The following is an 18,048-nucleotide window of genomic DNA, read 5'->3' as shown; positions in this document are numbered from 1 at the left end:
GTCTTGGCCATAGTAGAGTTTGGAGTGTGACTGACTGAAGTTGTGGACAGGTGTCTTTTATACCGATAATAAGTTAAAACAGGTGCCATTAATACAGGTAACGAGTGGAGCCTCGTTAGACCTTGTTAGAAGAAGTTAGACCTCTTTGAAAGCCAGAAATCTTGCCCGAATCTTGACCAAATACTTATTTTCCACTCTAATTTGGAAATACATTCTTTAAAAATCAAACAATGTGATTTTTTTCCCCCCCCTACATTCTGTCTCTCATGGTTGAGGTTTACCCATGTTGATAATTACAGGCCTCTCTAATCTTTTCAAGTAGGAGAACTTGCACAATTGGTGGTTGACTAAATACTTATTTGCCCCACTGTATGTTAAATTATTAACATATTATTATATCATTATTAACTTGTTATGGTGTTCTTTATGCCATTACTATCTAAAAAAAAATAATAATAATAATAAATAAAAACTCTTAATAACTATGTGACGTTAACATACTGGCCACGTTCTCAGTTTGTTGTTAATGTGTCATGTAACATACACTTATTCAAGCCTTTTGTTCTCTATTCTATTTTTATTTTAAACTGCCTTTCAAGATGACATGTCGGTAAAACTTTGCAATAAGGGTCCCTTAATTAATATTAGTTAATGTATTTTTTAGGGCTGTCAAACGATTTAAGTTTTTAATCGAATCAATCACAGCTTAGAAATTAATTAATCGTAATTAATCGCAATTTAAACCATCTCTAAAATATGCCATATTTTTATGTAAATTATTGTTGGAATGGAAATATAAGACATAAGACGAACATAAACATTCAACTTACTGTACATAAGTACTGTATTTGTTTATTATAACAATAAATCCACAAGAGGGCATTAACATTATTAACATTCTTTCAGTTAAAGGGATCCACGGATCGAAAGACTTGTAGTTCTTAAAAGTGAGTACAAGTTATAGTAATTTTATATTAAGAAAAAGAACGTCTTCTGCTCCGCCCAAATGCATGATGGGAAGTTGGGCAACCATGACTCTCAGTTGTGGCTGCAAATGGTATACAGTATATTCTGCTTTATGTTCAACTAGGCGTGTTAAGAAAAAGAATGTTTCCTTTTCCGCCAAAATGCATGATGGGAAGTTGGGCAACCATGACTGTCAGTGGTGGCTGCTAATGGTATACAGTACGGTCTGTGTTTGATCAATTGGGCATTTTAAGAAAAAGATCGTCTCCTGCTCCACCCAAATGCATTTTGGAAGTTGGGCAACCATGACTGTCAATGGTGGCTGCAAATGGTATACAGTACGGTCTGCATTGTATTCAATTAAGCTTGTTAAGAAAAAGACTGTCTCTTGCTCCACGCAAATGCATGATGGGAATTTGGGCAACCGTGATTGTTAGTGGTGGCTGCCAAAGCTTAAGCCAATAAAAGGCGCGGTCCAATGAACGCCTGTGTCCACCCGCATTTCTCTGCCTTTTCGCTTTCAATGTGCCAAAACTAATTGTAAACTGTTTGAGGCAGCACATGAACGGGTCATTCCGTGCTTGTGTTAATTGTGTCAAATATTCTAACGTGATTAATTTAAAAAATGAAATAACACCCGTTAACGCGATAAATTTGACAGCCCTAGTATTTTTAGACAATAACTAATGTTTAATTAACATTACAATAATTTATTTAATCTCTTATCTCACATTTATTAATATATTAATTAACATGAGTTAATGCATTAGGTTAGGTTATAATATATAATAATAATACATTACTTAGCATTAATTCTTAGGTGCTGCTAACCTACCTTAAGTATGGTATTATTTCACGTGAACGTACCTCATAAGTATTACTTAACCTTAATTAACCATGACTGAATGTTTTTTGGACCCTTATTGTAAAGTGTAGCACATGTGTCTCTTAACCCTTGAGAGTCGAAGGACGCGCCGGCGCGTCCTCAGCGCACGTCGTCTTTGAAGCACCCTCGCGTTTTAATTACGTCACCCACATGCCGTTGGTTGGTCTCGTTTTAAAGTGCGGAAGTTGCGGTTTACTCTCGTTGTTATTTGAAGTCAATCGACCAACTAAAACGTGAGATATTGTCATTTAAGTTTTATAGTTTTATTGTCCTCTCAAAAAAACATTAAAACGCTGCATGGATCATTTGTTTATGTCTATATTTCCATAATTTCTTGTCCTTTTTCAAAACGGAAGCTCCATGAAAAAAACACAAATCAAACGAACCCTTTCGAAGTCACAGTGGAAGCACAAAATGCGTTTTTTTTTTTTTTTTTTTTATAAAATATAACTGCCGTGCGAGGTTCCACCGAACGAGAGGCAGGAGTGTTCTGACGCAGCGACGGGCGAGCGACGGCCGTTTGAATCAAGCAAGCGGGCGAGCGACTTTGTGTGACTTTGAGGATGAACGGAAAACTAAATTTAGCGCAAGCAATTGTGCTTTTTGATCAACTTGAGGAAGAGGGTGGTCCAAATTCGTCATCATCGTCTTCTTCGGAAGAGTCCTCGAGTGAAGATAGTGACGGATTTGAACACGTGGGTGACGCCATCGACGAGCAGAGGTAAGCCAACTCACTTTTTTTTTTTTTTTTTAATGCTGTAAAAGTTTCTTTTGATATTGCAAGACAAAGTTAATTTTGATGCAATATAAGTGCGTGTTTGTGTATGTAATAATAAAATGTGCATATCAGATCAAAGTATAATTTGTGGTCTTCTTTCTATATGAAGATTAGGGATGTAGCACATATTCAGCTACGGTATTCTTTCTATTGTCATACATATAGATTTCCATTATTATTTATTGCTGTATATATTTTTATTTTATACTTTATTATTTTCATAAATACTGACTTTTGTTTCATGTACATTTATAGTGACAATGAAAGTAAAGTGAAATGAAAATGGAAGGGTGGAAAGAGGACCGACACCCCATGGAAGTGTGGGCTGTGATGTAGCCCTGTGTCTAATTCCAGGACGAAACTGCTTTTCGGAGTGGCATGCCTGAAAAAAATTTAACTTGTTTATTGTAAATATTTTTGAAAATACTTTTTTCCCCAATGTTATATATATATTTTTTTTCCCACAATCAGTCTTCTCAATTTGTGTATATAAATGTGTGTTCAAGAAGCTTGATTGTGTGTACATAGTTTTCATCAGGTGATGGGCCGCAATACCTAAACTCATAAAGAGATGGCCTCTAAACACTTTTTGTGTTAGATGGTATATTTTTTCACTGTTCTTCACTGTTTGGTCTGCTGTATATAACCTGTTTTGACTAGAGCATGTATAAATGCAAAAAACGCCTATGGCTATACCTGTTGTTTATGTTGAATTGTCAAATAAAAGACTATTTATTCTAATTTTTTTTGGTTGAATGTTCATCCTAACATGTTGAATAAATATTACAAAGTTTCAAAACGGTTCGTTACGCATGTTTGGTTGTCAATTGGACATCAATATTAAAAATTTTGACAAAACGATTTTGGAATTTTTGGTCTTTTTGGGCCCAAAATTATGATTTATAATTGGTCAGTGAAGGAAACAACAGTTTGGACATGAAGTTCAAGGTGTCACAAAAAAAGGGACCAAACCAGGCCATCGTAAACAATTCTGTCTTTGAAATATAAAGGCAACTTCAAAGTAGAGCAGGGCGGTAAACCGAAAATTTACCGTCACCGAAATTCTTAACGATGACCGACGTAATTTTGACCATGTCGGTAAATTCGGTAAATTAATAAAACAAGGAAATATAGTCTTTTCATCCCGCTTTGATTCTGTGTTGTTCGTCTATGTTCATTCCCCTTTAAGAAACAGTCAATGGGCTTACGTAGGGAGTCACGTGATCATCAAGGAGCCAATCAAACAAAGCCCAGTAAGCTAACGCTAGCAGCTAACGCTACAAGCAAAACGTGATGGAGTGTGGCTTAAGGGAGGTTCACCAAACTTTTAACCGACATTTAGTAGACTCTTGGTGGCATCCAGACGGGCTTTCACCCGCTGTCCTCCCTGCTGTTCTCACGATTTCCGGAGATGGTGCTTTCAGTGCTTTCTACTGGTAGCCAGGCTAACGCTAGCTAGCGGCTAACGCTACAAATGAACGTGATGTAGTCGGATAGCGGCTCTAACTTGTCGAAACGGCTGAACTTAATGAGTGGATTGGGCACGGACTGCATCTAGCAATTACTATGTGGCATTATTTTGTATCTGTCTGTGTGTGATTCCTCTGATAGCTTTTGTGATGGTAAAGCATTCAGCTTAAAGTACAATCCAACGGCGAAACTTATAATGACCGAGAAATGGCCCCAGCTATTTTTCTGTATGTGCTTATTTCTGTGTCATAATTGCTATCATAAAATCTTAAGCGTTTCATTTGAAGAAGATCAATATAGCTTTAATGTGTGTGTGTCGCTCTCTGTTTGTTTGGGGGTTCATTTGTGCGTGCATTTATTAAAAAATGCACTGGGGGGGGACCCTGAAACCATAATGTAAACACTTGTATTTAATAATTATGTCACAGCAGCCATTAACAATAAGTTGTCTTTTTGAAGTGTACTGTTCAAGATGCAAGTCATTTGTGTTACAATGACATGTTTGCACAGGCATATTGATTTTGATAATGTACATTGTTCAAGTCATACACGCTGTTATAAATGTTCATACTTGAATTCTTATTGCTTACATTACATTAGGGCTGCAGCTATCGAATATTTTAGTAATCGAGTAATCGACTGAAAATTCTATCGATTAATCGAGTAATCGGATAAAACAAATATATTTTTAGGTGAAGAGCAATTATACATATACATGAGAAAACAAGACATTTCATCTAATCTTGAACCATTTTCATTCAATCAATGTCTTTATTTTCGTTGTATATTGTTGAAAACAGCCAACAATTGCATCTCAGGTGTAACTAGAATTTAAAAAAAAAAAGACTAATTCACTGCTTTCACTCAAAAAACTTTTAGATCTTATTAATATATATATATATCTTACCTAAAAATGCCGTTACGCTTGATAACACACATCACTTAAAAGTTAGGATTTTTTCCCCACGTGTTTCCATTGAATTTCTCATTGTGTCAAGCCATTTTTAAGTTCTAGTTAAGTTTTAAGTTAGTCTAAACTGTAAGTCCTGATAGGATTTTGAGTTTTTGCAGTGTTCAAAATAAATGTATGATACAGGCTGTATTGGAGCACATTAGGGACCAGTGCTACTTGGTGTTTTATCCAGCAATGACTACTGAGCTAAAATTGATAGTTAGCATGATTACGTTTTTATTTTACACCCTCATCACTCCACAATGCTATGTTATGTTAAAGCCTGTATGTAAGACACGTTAGCCACGCATCGACAGTGGTCATAATTAATTGAAACCTAGCCCTCCGCAGGGCTAACGTTCCGTGAGCTAGTAGCGACAGTAACGTTAATCTTATTTATTAGCGCTTAGCGCTCTTTATTAGCGCTCTTTATTAGCGCTTAGCGCTTGTACTGCTTTAAGATGGCGGCTGCTTACAAACGCTGCCCAGACGCGGCCGAGTCTGTCAATGCGCATCTAGTTCAACATACATGTGATCTCAATGAGACGCGCCAGAAGCTGCCTGTTACCAATGTAGCATTGTGCGGGCTAGTATTTAGCAACGTTGGCGTCGTTTGTGGCGGCTGTCGGCTGCGGTAAGTTTTTTTTTTTTTTCCCTTCTTCCTCTCCGCACGTGACAGCGCGTTGTCCCGCATTAAAAGTAGTCCTAGCAAAACGTGATGCTTAGAGCTGTCAAAATAAACGATTACTCGAGGTGAATAAAATTACTCGGATCAGTTTTTAAACTCGAGTTGCTCGAGTTGCTCGAGTACTCGTTTCAGCTCTACATTACATTTTTATAAACTTAATGTTTAGACTGCATGTACAATTGTTAAATACAGTATATGAAATTGAATGCTGGTAAATAAATCAACAAGAAACAGTTAATCTGTATTTCATGCATTGATTCAGATTTTCAAATTATATAACAGTACGCTTGGGCGAATTTATCGTCATTTATCGTTATCGAGATAAATCTGCTCAATTTATCGTGATACATGTTTAAGGCCATATCGCCCAGCCCTACTTCAAAGGCATGCAAAATCAGACAAAATAGGCCCAGACCTTAAAGGGTTAACTAAGAAATTATAAATGCTTAAGTACCCCCCTCCCCTTAACCTTTATTAACCATTCCTAAATGCTTTTTGGACCCTTATTGTAAAGTTTAGCACATGTGTCCCAAAAGTAAGAAATTATAAATGCTTAAGTTAACAAACCCTAACCCTACATAGGCCTATATATTTTTTTAATTTTACCAAACCATTAGTTATTGCCTGGTTATGCATTAACTAATGCATTAACTACTGCATTACCTAATCCTTTAACTCTTCTTATCTTATCTTTAACTCATGTTAATTAATATATTAATAAATATTAGATAAGCAATTATATTAATGATTGTAATGTTAATTAAACATTAGTTATTGTCTAAAAATGCATTAACTAATGTTAATTAAGGAACCCTTATTGTAAAGTGTTACCGACATGTCTGTTTTGGTGTTAGATTTTATCAAATAAATCAACCCCCCAAATGCGATTCATACTCAGGGTCGACTTATAAATGATCTTATTTCCTCTTCATTGCGCATTTTTTGGGTGGTGCAACTCATACTCAGGTGCGACTTAGAGTCTAAAAAATACGGTAAGTAATATTACAAACATTCACTGCTATTGACGATGATGGTCTACTGGTAAAAACTTAGAATTCTTTCCAATAGAATGAGTGGAAGATGGCTTGATCTCATAAAATTTTAAAGGGATTTTCTCTAAAACGTTAACAATTCTATTTAGTGTTAAAGCATTCTTGGACAATTCCCATATCTGTCATGTGAATTCAATAAGATGCTTCCACAAAATGAGGACGGAAGGAAAAGAAGGAAAAGGCCCTTTGTCAGAATTTTGAAATAATTCCACAAAACCTGTCATAATTTTCTACTATAGAAACCATCAGTTCTCATGAAAAATGTGGCCATTTTGAGCAGCGTTAGTACTGACTTTCTACAGAATGTGATTTACTTTTTGAATTGTAAAGGGTCTCTTTCACATGGGCATTTACCCTGTCCTAAAAATGTGCGTAACCCTGTGCTTTGTTTATAAAGGGGAATTGGTAATGAATTCCTATAAAATGTAACACACTTAGCAGTAGGCGGCTGTTTTTAAATCAATTAGCAAGAATTCTTTCATATTGGAACACACTCACCGTCGTAAAATAAATAAAGCAGCTTGAGTATTCTTTTCCCCTGAAAGCATGTTTTAGTGTGAAATACAAACTTGTGGGTTTTGCAAGGTGTTGTCATGCCACGTGTTCAAGAAGCCGCCAAATGGCCGGTTTGTTCCAGTCGTCATATTCTCCGACCAAAAGTTTGAATTTTTCCTCTGCAAAATAGATGTACTGTCAAGGTAATGCCGTCTTTCCACAAGCAACTGCCTGGTGGAGTCACAAATGTCACGGTACAGCTGTCAGTGAAAGGAGGGGCGGGGCGATGCGTTGATAGCTATTGTAAACAAGAAGATATAAATACTGAGTAGCCAGCAGATGCTCAATTGCACATTTGTCAAACAATAAATTGAAGGTAAATTGTCATAATGTTCTCTACTGAAAAGAGCAAAGCAGGTCAACCATCTGCTAAAAGCTGTGTGAATGCTGAGACAAGCATTCAAACACAAATGCTGAAAATAATAATAATAATTTCACTTTGGACCTGACATATGTAAAAATATATATATATATATTTAATATAAAAACAATATTTTTACTGGATATTCTTTTTATCTAAGTATTTTCCCCCAATTGCTAAATAATTGGTGTGGTCATGACAAATAACAGTCTTGTGCAAAATGGAACATGAAATATTAAAAATGCATTTATTCGGTACGACAGGGCAAAATTACTGTATAATGCTCAAAACTGTTGACTTCTTGCACCTCCTGAACGGTATTTTATGCCACTGGAGTTAGTTCAGCTTTTGTCATTTTGCTACCCGGGCTTCGGAGACGGAGGAAAGAGCGTAAATAAAGCAGGAGGCGTGACCACTAGCCGACATGCTAACCCGAACCGAGCGGCGTTTCCAAGTCTTATTCATGCCTTTTGAAAACGAAAAAGCACACACAACTACCCCGGATCATGTCACGCGGCGGCGGGGTTGACTGTCTTCACCGACAACTTGCGGCGAGCAAGTTACAGCTCATCGTTCCCCTGCTGCGTGCAGGGGTGCTCATTGAGGGGGAAGCAGCTGAAGAATGACCGCCGGACAAACCGGCTGACCTCGGAGGAGTGCGTGGCTGCCCGAGCCCAACCCGAAGATAGTGGTCTATTGCCGAGCACACAAAGAGGGCAGAGGGGGCTGGAAGTCCGGACGATACGGCGAACCGCAAATGAGAGCGGGCGGCTTCACGAGCATAGCATACTGTTCTCTCGGCGGGCACGCTAAGAGGACCGAGGGGGGTGTGAGACAAGCCGCCGGTCGTCGGCCTAGTGTCCTTCTCGGTGGACAATCAGCCACAAAATACAAGCCCCCTCCTTATTAAAAAGTGAGCCATAATCCAAGTATCTGAAATAATCCAAAACACGTAGTTACTCACTTCCTCGGAAGTCCAATGGTCCCACAAAGGACTTGGTTTGGCCAATCTCCTGGGTGAACGGGAAATTTTAGAAACCCAAAAAGGCTCACACGCCCCTTCCTGGTGCAGCAACAAAAACCTATATATATATATCAGGGGTCGCGTTAACCGGAAATTTTCCGTCGTTGACCGGTTTTTTAAAACGGTGACGGAAAAAACTGAAGTCCGTCAGTCATTTTGACAGGTTGCAATTCACACCCCAGACCACAGGGTGGCGAGTTAGCATATTAATTAGCTATTGTCTCTCTTAATGCATGACGTCGTTGGCTATTCTGTCAGAATATTGTAGCGTAACCGGGGTCTGGCGGCGGCACCGTGATTGACACATCAACGCGAGGTTCTTATTGGTGCACCCGGTGTGCCAGCGCGTCATCCAATTGATGGACAAGATTGCCGCCTGTGTATAGACCCCAATCACATGACGTCACAACTCTGCCCCCCTGACCGGAGCCGCCATATTGTGTGTCAGCCCGTCATGTTTATACATTACCGCTACGTACATGCCTCCTATTACGGCGTGTTTTTCTGCTCGTCAATATTAATAATCAAAATGGTGAAGGCGTGTGTGGCGGTTGGTTGCTGTAACAGAGAAGATAGACGGAGAGACTTGAAGTTCTACCGGATTCTGAGACGCGAAGATGAGAGCGAGATGGACTGCTGTAATTCGACAAGAAATCTGGGCACCAAACGATCCCCACAGACTATGTAGTAGTCTTTTTATATCTGGTAAGATGCATTTAATATATATTTAGAAGATTTTGGGCTGACAACCACAATTAAGATCATTGTGTGACGTTGGTGATTGGGGTCTATATCGTTGCCTCCTTTTCTTTGGGGGCGGAGTTATTGGCGGTAAGCAGAGTAAAAAGGGAGAAAAATACCACGACTTCCGTGTCTAATTTTTCGCCGCCAAGCAAGCGTTACAATATTAATTAAAAATGAATGAAAACTAAATACTATTGAATATGTCATCATTATCATTTTAAAAATTTAAGTGACGAGTAAAAATAGACTATGACCGGATTTTTATAACCCTGTCAGTCAAAATGACAGACAACGAAAATGTCTAGCGCAACCTCTGATATATATATATATATATATATACATATATATATATATATATATATATATATATATATATATATATATATATATATATATATATATATATATATATATATATATATATATATATATATATATATATATACAGTGCCTTGCAAAAGTATTCGGCCCCCTTGAATCTTGCAACCTTTTGCCACATTTCAGGCTTCAAACATAAAGATTTGAAATTTAATTTTTTTGTCAAGAATCAACAACAAGTGGGACACAATCGTGAAGTGGAACAACATTTATTGGATAATTTAAACTTTTTTAACAAATAAAAAACTGAAAAGTGGGGCGTGCAATATTATTCGGCCCCTTTACTTTCAGTGCAGCAAACTCACTCCAGAAGTTCAGTGAGGATCTCTGAATGATCCAGTGTTGTCCTAAATGACCGATGATGATAAATAGAATCCAAATGTGTGTAATCAAGTCTCCGTATAAATGCACCTGCTCTGTGATAGTCTCAGGGTTCTGTTTAAAGAGCAGAGAGCATTATGAAAACCAAGGAACACACCAGGCAGGTCCGAGATACTGTTGTGGAGAAGTTTAAAGCCGGATTTGGATACAAAAAGATTTCCCAAGCTTTAAACATCTCAAGGAGCACTGTGCAAGCCATCATATTGAAATGGAAGGAGCATCAGACCACTGCAAATCTACCATGACCCGGCCGTCCTTCCAAACTTTCTTCTCAAACAAGGAGAAAACTGATCAGAGATGCAGCCAAGAGGCCCATGATCACTCTGGATGAACTGCAGAGATCTACAGCTGAGGTGGGAGAGTCTGTCCATAGGACAACAATCAGTCGTACACTGCACAAATCTGGCCTTTATGGAAGAGTGGCAAGAAGAAAGCCATTTCTCAAAGATATCCATAAAAAGTCTCGTTTAAAGTTTGCCACAAGCCACCTGGGAGACACACCAAACATGTGGAAGAAGGTGCTCTGGTCAGATGAAACCAAAATTGAACTTTTTGGCCACAATGCAAAACGATATGTTTGGCGTAAAAGCAACACAGCTCATCACCCTGAACACACCATCCCCACAGTCAAACATGGTGGTGGCAGCATCATGGTTTGGGCCTGCTTTTCTTCAGCAGGGACAGGGAAGATGGTTAAAATTGACGGGAAGATGGATGCAGCCAAATACAGGAACATTCTGGAAGAAAACCTGTTGGTATCTGCACAAGACCTGAGACTGGGACGGAGATTTATCTTCCAACAGGACAATGTTCCAAAACATAAAGCCAAATCTACAATGGAATGGTTCAAAAATAAACGTATTCAGGTGTTAGAATGGCCAAGTCAAAGTCCAGACCTGAATCCAATCGAGAATCTGTGGAAAGAGCTGAAGACTGCTGTTCACAAACACTCTCCATCCAACCTCACTGAGCTCGAGCTGTTTTGCAAGAAAGAATGGGCAAGAATGTCAGTCTCTCGATGTGCAAAACTGATAGAAACATCCCCCAAGCGACTTGCAGCTGTAATTGGAGCAAAAGGTGGCGCTACAAAGTATAAAATACAAAGTACAAAGTAAGGCAAGGGGGCCGAATAATATTGCACGCCCCACTTTTCAGTTTTTTATTTGTTAAAAAAGTTTAAATTATCCAATAAATTTTGTTCCACTTCATGATTGTGTCCCACTTGTTGTTGATTCTTGACAAAAAATTAAAATTTTATATCTTTATGTTTGAAGCCTGAAATGTGGCGAAAGGTTACAAGATTCAAGGGGGCTGAATACTTTTGCAAGGCACTGTGTACATACAGAAACTGTATATATATATTTATACATACATTTTTATTTAAAAATACATATGTATAAAATAAAAAAGGTTGACTTATAAAAAGTGATTCAAAAATGTTTTTCCACAGAAATAAAAGTACGACAATGTAATATAATATAATATAATATAATATAATATAATATAATATAATATAATATAATATAATATAATATAATATAAAATACTGTATCTCTTTATATTACCCGCCTCATCCCCCCAGGGTTTTTGTTCTAATTCCCAACTCAAAAATGGGACTTGATGAATCCTCAGAAATTTGACTTTGCCTTAAAGAAGTATCAATATATATTTTAAAATAAAACCAATCGTAATTTCTTTGGGATTTTTGCACCTCTATAAAATACTGTATCTAGCATGTCAATTTTTTGGGGTACCGTGCTGTAAACAAAAAAAGTTCTCATAATAATTTCTTAAAACAACAATAAATGAAAAGATTGATTTTACCAAGCTGCAAAATATGTGCAAAAAAATATTTATTCATATCTGGTATTAATGGGACAAACAATCTTGAATGAGTTTTTCTTTAAAAGACACATGTGGTTAGAAAAATAAAATAAAATAAAATGTATATAGATAAATAATAAAGTCAATACAATATGGTAGATAAAGTCTGAAAACTGGTTGAAAACAATTGATCCAATATATCGTCACATACACAACAGTGGCAGGTTCCTGTGGTCTGCCACCTGGGGGCGACACTTGCCGAAGACAAAGAGCACAATAAAATCCAGATTAAGCATCAGCCTTGAGGACAATCAACTCAACCACAATATTAATGAGAACGATGAAAACGTCGCCAATTCTGAAAATATGTCTTTTTGTCTGTCAAATTGAGAACACAATTTTAATTGTCATCAGCTGACAAAAGATAATTTTAGACGCTTTTCGATTTTTGCTTTGTTTCATGGCAAAATGTCATTTTCACACCCCCGAAGGAAAACTTTCCACATTGGATAAATTACAACAGGCTGAGGCCAATGCTTAAATGAGTCCATGTCCCTGTTTAAAAGGCAAGTGATTATCTTCACACTTTAGTGGATATTCTTTCAAGCAAGAATTTGAACAAAACGTAACACATTGTTTCGTAGAAAAGAACCCTAGTAGGATTGACAAGAAATTATGAAACCGTCTTTGTTTTGCAAAAAGATGGATACAAAGCGTTCACTTGAGAATTTTGAATTTCCTTCAAAATATAACTTCCATTTTTACCATGTATAAAGGGGATACAGCATGTACATGGAAGAATTTGATTGCTTTTCAAAAAATATGTTCCTGAAAACACACAAATTAATAACAACATGTATTAATCTGAATGTTTTTTTCAAAGGATGGGCTTTTCTCACCTTTGCTCACTAGGAAAACGTAAGATTTCATACAAAATGTCGTTACTTTATTTTTGTTTCTCAGCACGTGTTCTATAGTGAAGTAAAAGTAAAGTATAGTTCAGAAAAGTACAGTAAAGTACATTTAAAAAAATACTTTAAAACTAATTTCAAACAGTGGCGGATGTTGGTCTTGCAACGAGGGGAACCTCAAAGTGTGTCCGCCTGTGAGTGCTTTGTAATGATGGAGGGGCTCAGCGGCACCCACTGCCTGGTAGGGAAAGAAACTGGAGTGCCAGAAGTCAAGTCTACAAACACAAGCAGCTGCTATTAAAAAAAAAACACACATCTGAAATAAAAGCCCAAGTTTTCGATAGTCGTTTTGTACAAAGCAATAGTTGCTAGGATGATGATTATGAAATTCTCTGGTTCAACTCACAACAACAGAATGAAAATTCCAAAATGCCTCCCGTAAGTGTTAATACGATGGCGTACGAAGGGATTCAATCTCAAACAGATCATCCAATCATCATGCAGAGACACAGAGTGTCCGATGGGCGGGATAAACCCAGCCTTTACCCAATGAATCATCTCATTTCGTTGTAGTGGAACAATGCACCCTCAGCTCTGGAGATGCCCCAAGTCCACACAGTTTAAAGGACTGTAACACCATTATTAACAACACTGATTGTAACACATATTTAGTCAATGACATGTACAAACATCAGTATACATTTAACCACTTATTTTCTGACTTTTTAAAGGACTGTGAAGCTGCGCAGTTGTTTTGATTTAAAAAAAAAAAAAAAAAACACACACACGGTTTATGGATATGTCATTCAAGAAAAGTTTAGGGCAAGTGACTATTTTTGGGAATAAAAAACAAAAACAAATGATTATTATATTGTAGCATCTACAAGGACAACGCCCAACTGATGATGATAATGCATACTGAACAGGAAAACAAAACAGTCCATTTTTCAATTAATTGTACCCACTTGAACGCCACGAACTGTATGTAAAAATTTACCGAGCGTTTAACACGACGCTCGCCACGCTAAATGCTAATGCTAGCGAGAACGCGAATGCTATGCTAACGCTGCAAGCCACCTAGCATTGCGTTTGCAACGGCGTCACAACCCCCTTCCCCTCCTCCTCTCCTGCTCTGCTCTCTCAGTGTCTCTCAGACATTTCTCGCGTCATTCAACCAACGTAGTAACGCATAGTAACACACGCCTTTACATCCTCAGAAACAGTAATGGCGTTGCAAAGATGGGAAAAGTAATAATTAGATTACTCACTACTGACAAAAATAACGCCGTTAGTAACGCTGTTACACTCTAATGTCGTTATTAACAACACTGGTTGTAGCATATAGGCTATTTAGTCAATGACATGTACAAACAACAGTATACATTTAATCACTTATTTTTTGGCATATTGAGGGGAAGCAGAGCTTGATTATAGTACGAAAATTACGGTTAATAAATCAATAAAACAAAAAAATCAAAAGGTAATTTAAAATTTAAATAAAACAAAACACATGATAATTAAGATGATGAAATTATCAACTCTGTATTTGTATATATCCCCCACCACACACACATTCAATGATTGTATAGGGCACAGACAACATGGCGAGATGGCAAGAACTGCAATGATACATTGGCTGCAGTAGTCGTCCATTTAGTCCTCTCTATTCATAATGACCTCACGTTGAAATATGGTTACATCAGCAGAAAGTGCTGGAACTTTTCAAAACAAATTACAGCTAAGTGCCAGCAGGAAGTGTCAAATCACCAGAAACAGAGGCAGGCAATAAGTGGATATCACAGCACAGACATACTATGCATATTGGCCCAAAATTCATAATGAAAAACCGATGTGGATATTATCCGACGTCATTTTAAAATGCTTGTATTGGTCGATATTATCGGCTAACTGATAATATTAGACAGCTCTACTGGAGATTGTGCAGGCTCATTAACTACACAGCTAGCAAAGTTACTTAGCCGATAAGGTGACGGTAGCATTATGTTACTTATCATTCTTTGTGCAATTCAAGCTGTCGAATGCTGAACTTGTCGCCTGTCTGTTGTCTGTTTTGCACACTGCAACATCAGTTTCTTGTTGAACACCTCTTAATTCTTGCACCCAAACAACACTATCTTTGGTATCAATTTAGCCAACTGGTGCTTTGGTTAGCATCACAATTTGATTGGATGCTTTTGATCAGAACAACGTGGATCTAATTTGTTCAGATGCCGCGCCAGCTCGCACACACGCCAAGGGAGAGAGGGACAGAACGTTCATTATTACCATACATTTTATCTTTGTATTTTGGTGGAAGAAGCACGTCTCCAAGTTAAAGGGCTGAAGTTCAAGTGAAGTCACGAGTTGTTGTTAAAGTCCAAGTCGAGTTGCAAGTCCTTTAACATTTTCTTCAGTCAAAGTCCTAAAATTCATGATACAATGACTGGACTCGGGTCCACACCTCTGCTAAAGGGGCTCATGTTATGATCATAAGGAAGCATGCATGGACGGTGGATGAGGACAGAATCTACGGGGTCGGGCTCCGTCCCGCTGCAGCTTCTCGGCATCCTCCTGCCTCTGCCTTCCCCTGTCTTTTCTGCCTGGGTATCCACCACGCGCTCCATAGCGGGAAGCTGGCTGGGTGCCGGCGGATGGGCTGGGTATCGCATGCTCTGGTGGGGGGCACTGCCCTGCCTGGGCTTGGTGGCCCGTTGGGGGTCCCCCGATGCGCCGTGTCAGTCGATGGGGCTGCAGCAGTAGCTCGTGGGCCGGGTGGGCCAAAGGGGTGGTGGCACGTCTCCTTATCCCATCCCTGAGGACCAGTTGGTGGGGGCGCGGATGGCCCGGGTGACCACCCTGGATCCCGGGGGGATAACGATGACTCCTTTGCTGGGCTGCAGGAGGAGGGATGGGCTGAGCTGGCTTGCCCCCCCCAACCCGGTTGGTTGGAGGTGGTGGGGATGACCCTGGGGCAGCGTCTCCGCTCGTCTGCGGGGCTGTCACGTGTTTGATTGGTTCTGCGCATGGCTGGATGTGGTGGGACGCGCTCGGGTGGAGGACCTAGGTGTCGGGATTGGTGATGGGATGGCATAGGGTAGGATGCTTACAAACTCACACTCACAAGGGATTCACACAATTACTGGGTTGTAGATCACAGGGCTGATTTGTGTACACTACACCTCTCCCAAACATTTATCTTTTAGACTCCCCCCGTTTCCTTAGTTGTCGTGGCCCCCGCATGGTGTGAACTGGAACTACATTTAGCTGATGATAGCACCAACATATTCATAGTTAGTGTAGGCGTTCAATGTATTTCTTGTTGTTGTTTGTGTTTCTTCTGTCTCTCTCTCCTTTTATTTTGTTCCCCCATAACCCCTTCCTGTTTGCTTTGTCTTAACAGGACGGGTTAAAAAAAAAAAAGTACTACCGTGCGCTTTCAGCTTGTTTGTTTAGATGCATGTAGACAGAACATACTAAAGATGCCCTAAGAAAATAGTAGTAGTAATATCAAATAAGGATGGTTTAAATACGCTACGTGACTAATGTCGTCAACAGATCAAAAATCTGCTTTAAAGCTACCACAAGAAAACACAATGCTTAAAATTATCAGAGGGAAACACTTGCAAAAGTATTTTGAGGCAATGAAAAGGTAATAAAAGACTCAATAAAAACACAAATTGTAAGTATTTGCCGCTTTTAACTGATGTGAGCATGTGTCCGTTGTTGTGTTGCTGTCACAATTGTGAGAGATGTGACACACCTAGCGCACAACTTTTTCAGCTTGTTGCCCTCGGGAAGGAGGTACAGGAGCCTCCGGTCCAGAACCACCAGACTGACAAACAGCTTCATCCACCAGGCTGTCTAGATGTTGAACTCCCTCCATTGCCTCCCATCATTGACTTCCACACATACACACACATACGGCACAGAGCACTTTAATAATTTACTACCTCATATGCACTACTTGGCCCTTGCAATACACAATGTGTACACTCCACCTCTCCCAAACACTTCTTTTAGACCCCACCTCCCCCTCTCTCCTTGGTTGTCGGGGCCCCCATGTGGTGTCGACCAGAAATACATTTATCTGATGATAGCACCAACATATTCATAGTTAGTGACTTAGTTACTCAATTGTTGCCTGTCACTACATCACTTTATTATTATTATTGTTACCAGACATGCTCGTTTTCCAATGTATGTATGTCTCACTTATGTTATTCCTGAGTTATGTGTCTTTCATAGGGATAGAGAGAGAATTGCAATTTGGTTTTATTTGTATGATTGTGCATATGAAGAACATGACAATAAAGCTGACTTATGACTTACCTCTGTTCTGCTACTATTGGATCTCAGCGCCGCATTTGACACGGTTGATCACAACATATCACTCAGCAGATTGGAACAGTGGGTAGGGCTTACTGACACTGTTCTTTAGTGGTTCACATCTTGTTTACATGATAGGGATTTCTTTGTGTCAATCGGAAACCATCAGTCAGAACGAACCAATTTCACGTGTGGAGTCCCTCAAGGGTCAATTCTTGGACCACTGTTATTTAACATCTATATGCTTCCCCTAACTCAGATTATGGAATAGTATGACATCATCACACCTATGCAGATGACACACAACTCTACATTTCTGTGTCCCCACATGATTATAGTCCCTTAGTCTCCCTGAGTAAATGCATTCATCAAATCAATGAATGGATGTGTCAGAATTTTCTCCAGTTAAATGTGGAGAAGACAGATGTGATCATTTTTGGGCCAAAAAAGGAAAGATCAAAGATAAGCAAGCACTTTAGCACAATGTCACTTACAGCTACAAAACAAGTCAGAAACCTTGGCGTAATTATTAACTCAGACCTAAAACTTGATAGCCATCTAAAGTCCGTCACTAAATCTGCTTATTACCACCCAAAAAATATAGCCAGAATTATGGGGCTTTTGACTCAACAAGATATTGAAAAACTTATGTGTGCATTCATTTTCAGCAGATTGGACTATTGCAACGGTATATTTACAGGTCTTGATAAAAAATCAGTCAGGAAGCTGCAGCTAGGACAGAACAAACAAAA

Source organism: Corythoichthys intestinalis, chromosome 14 (assembly GCF_030265065.1).
Source record: "Corythoichthys intestinalis isolate RoL2023-P3 chromosome 14, ASM3026506v1, whole genome shotgun sequence".
In the NCBI taxonomy this organism is placed as follows: Eukaryota; Metazoa; Chordata; class Actinopteri; order Syngnathiformes; family Syngnathidae; genus Corythoichthys; species Corythoichthys intestinalis.
Note: the sequence above shows the minus strand (reverse complement) of the source record.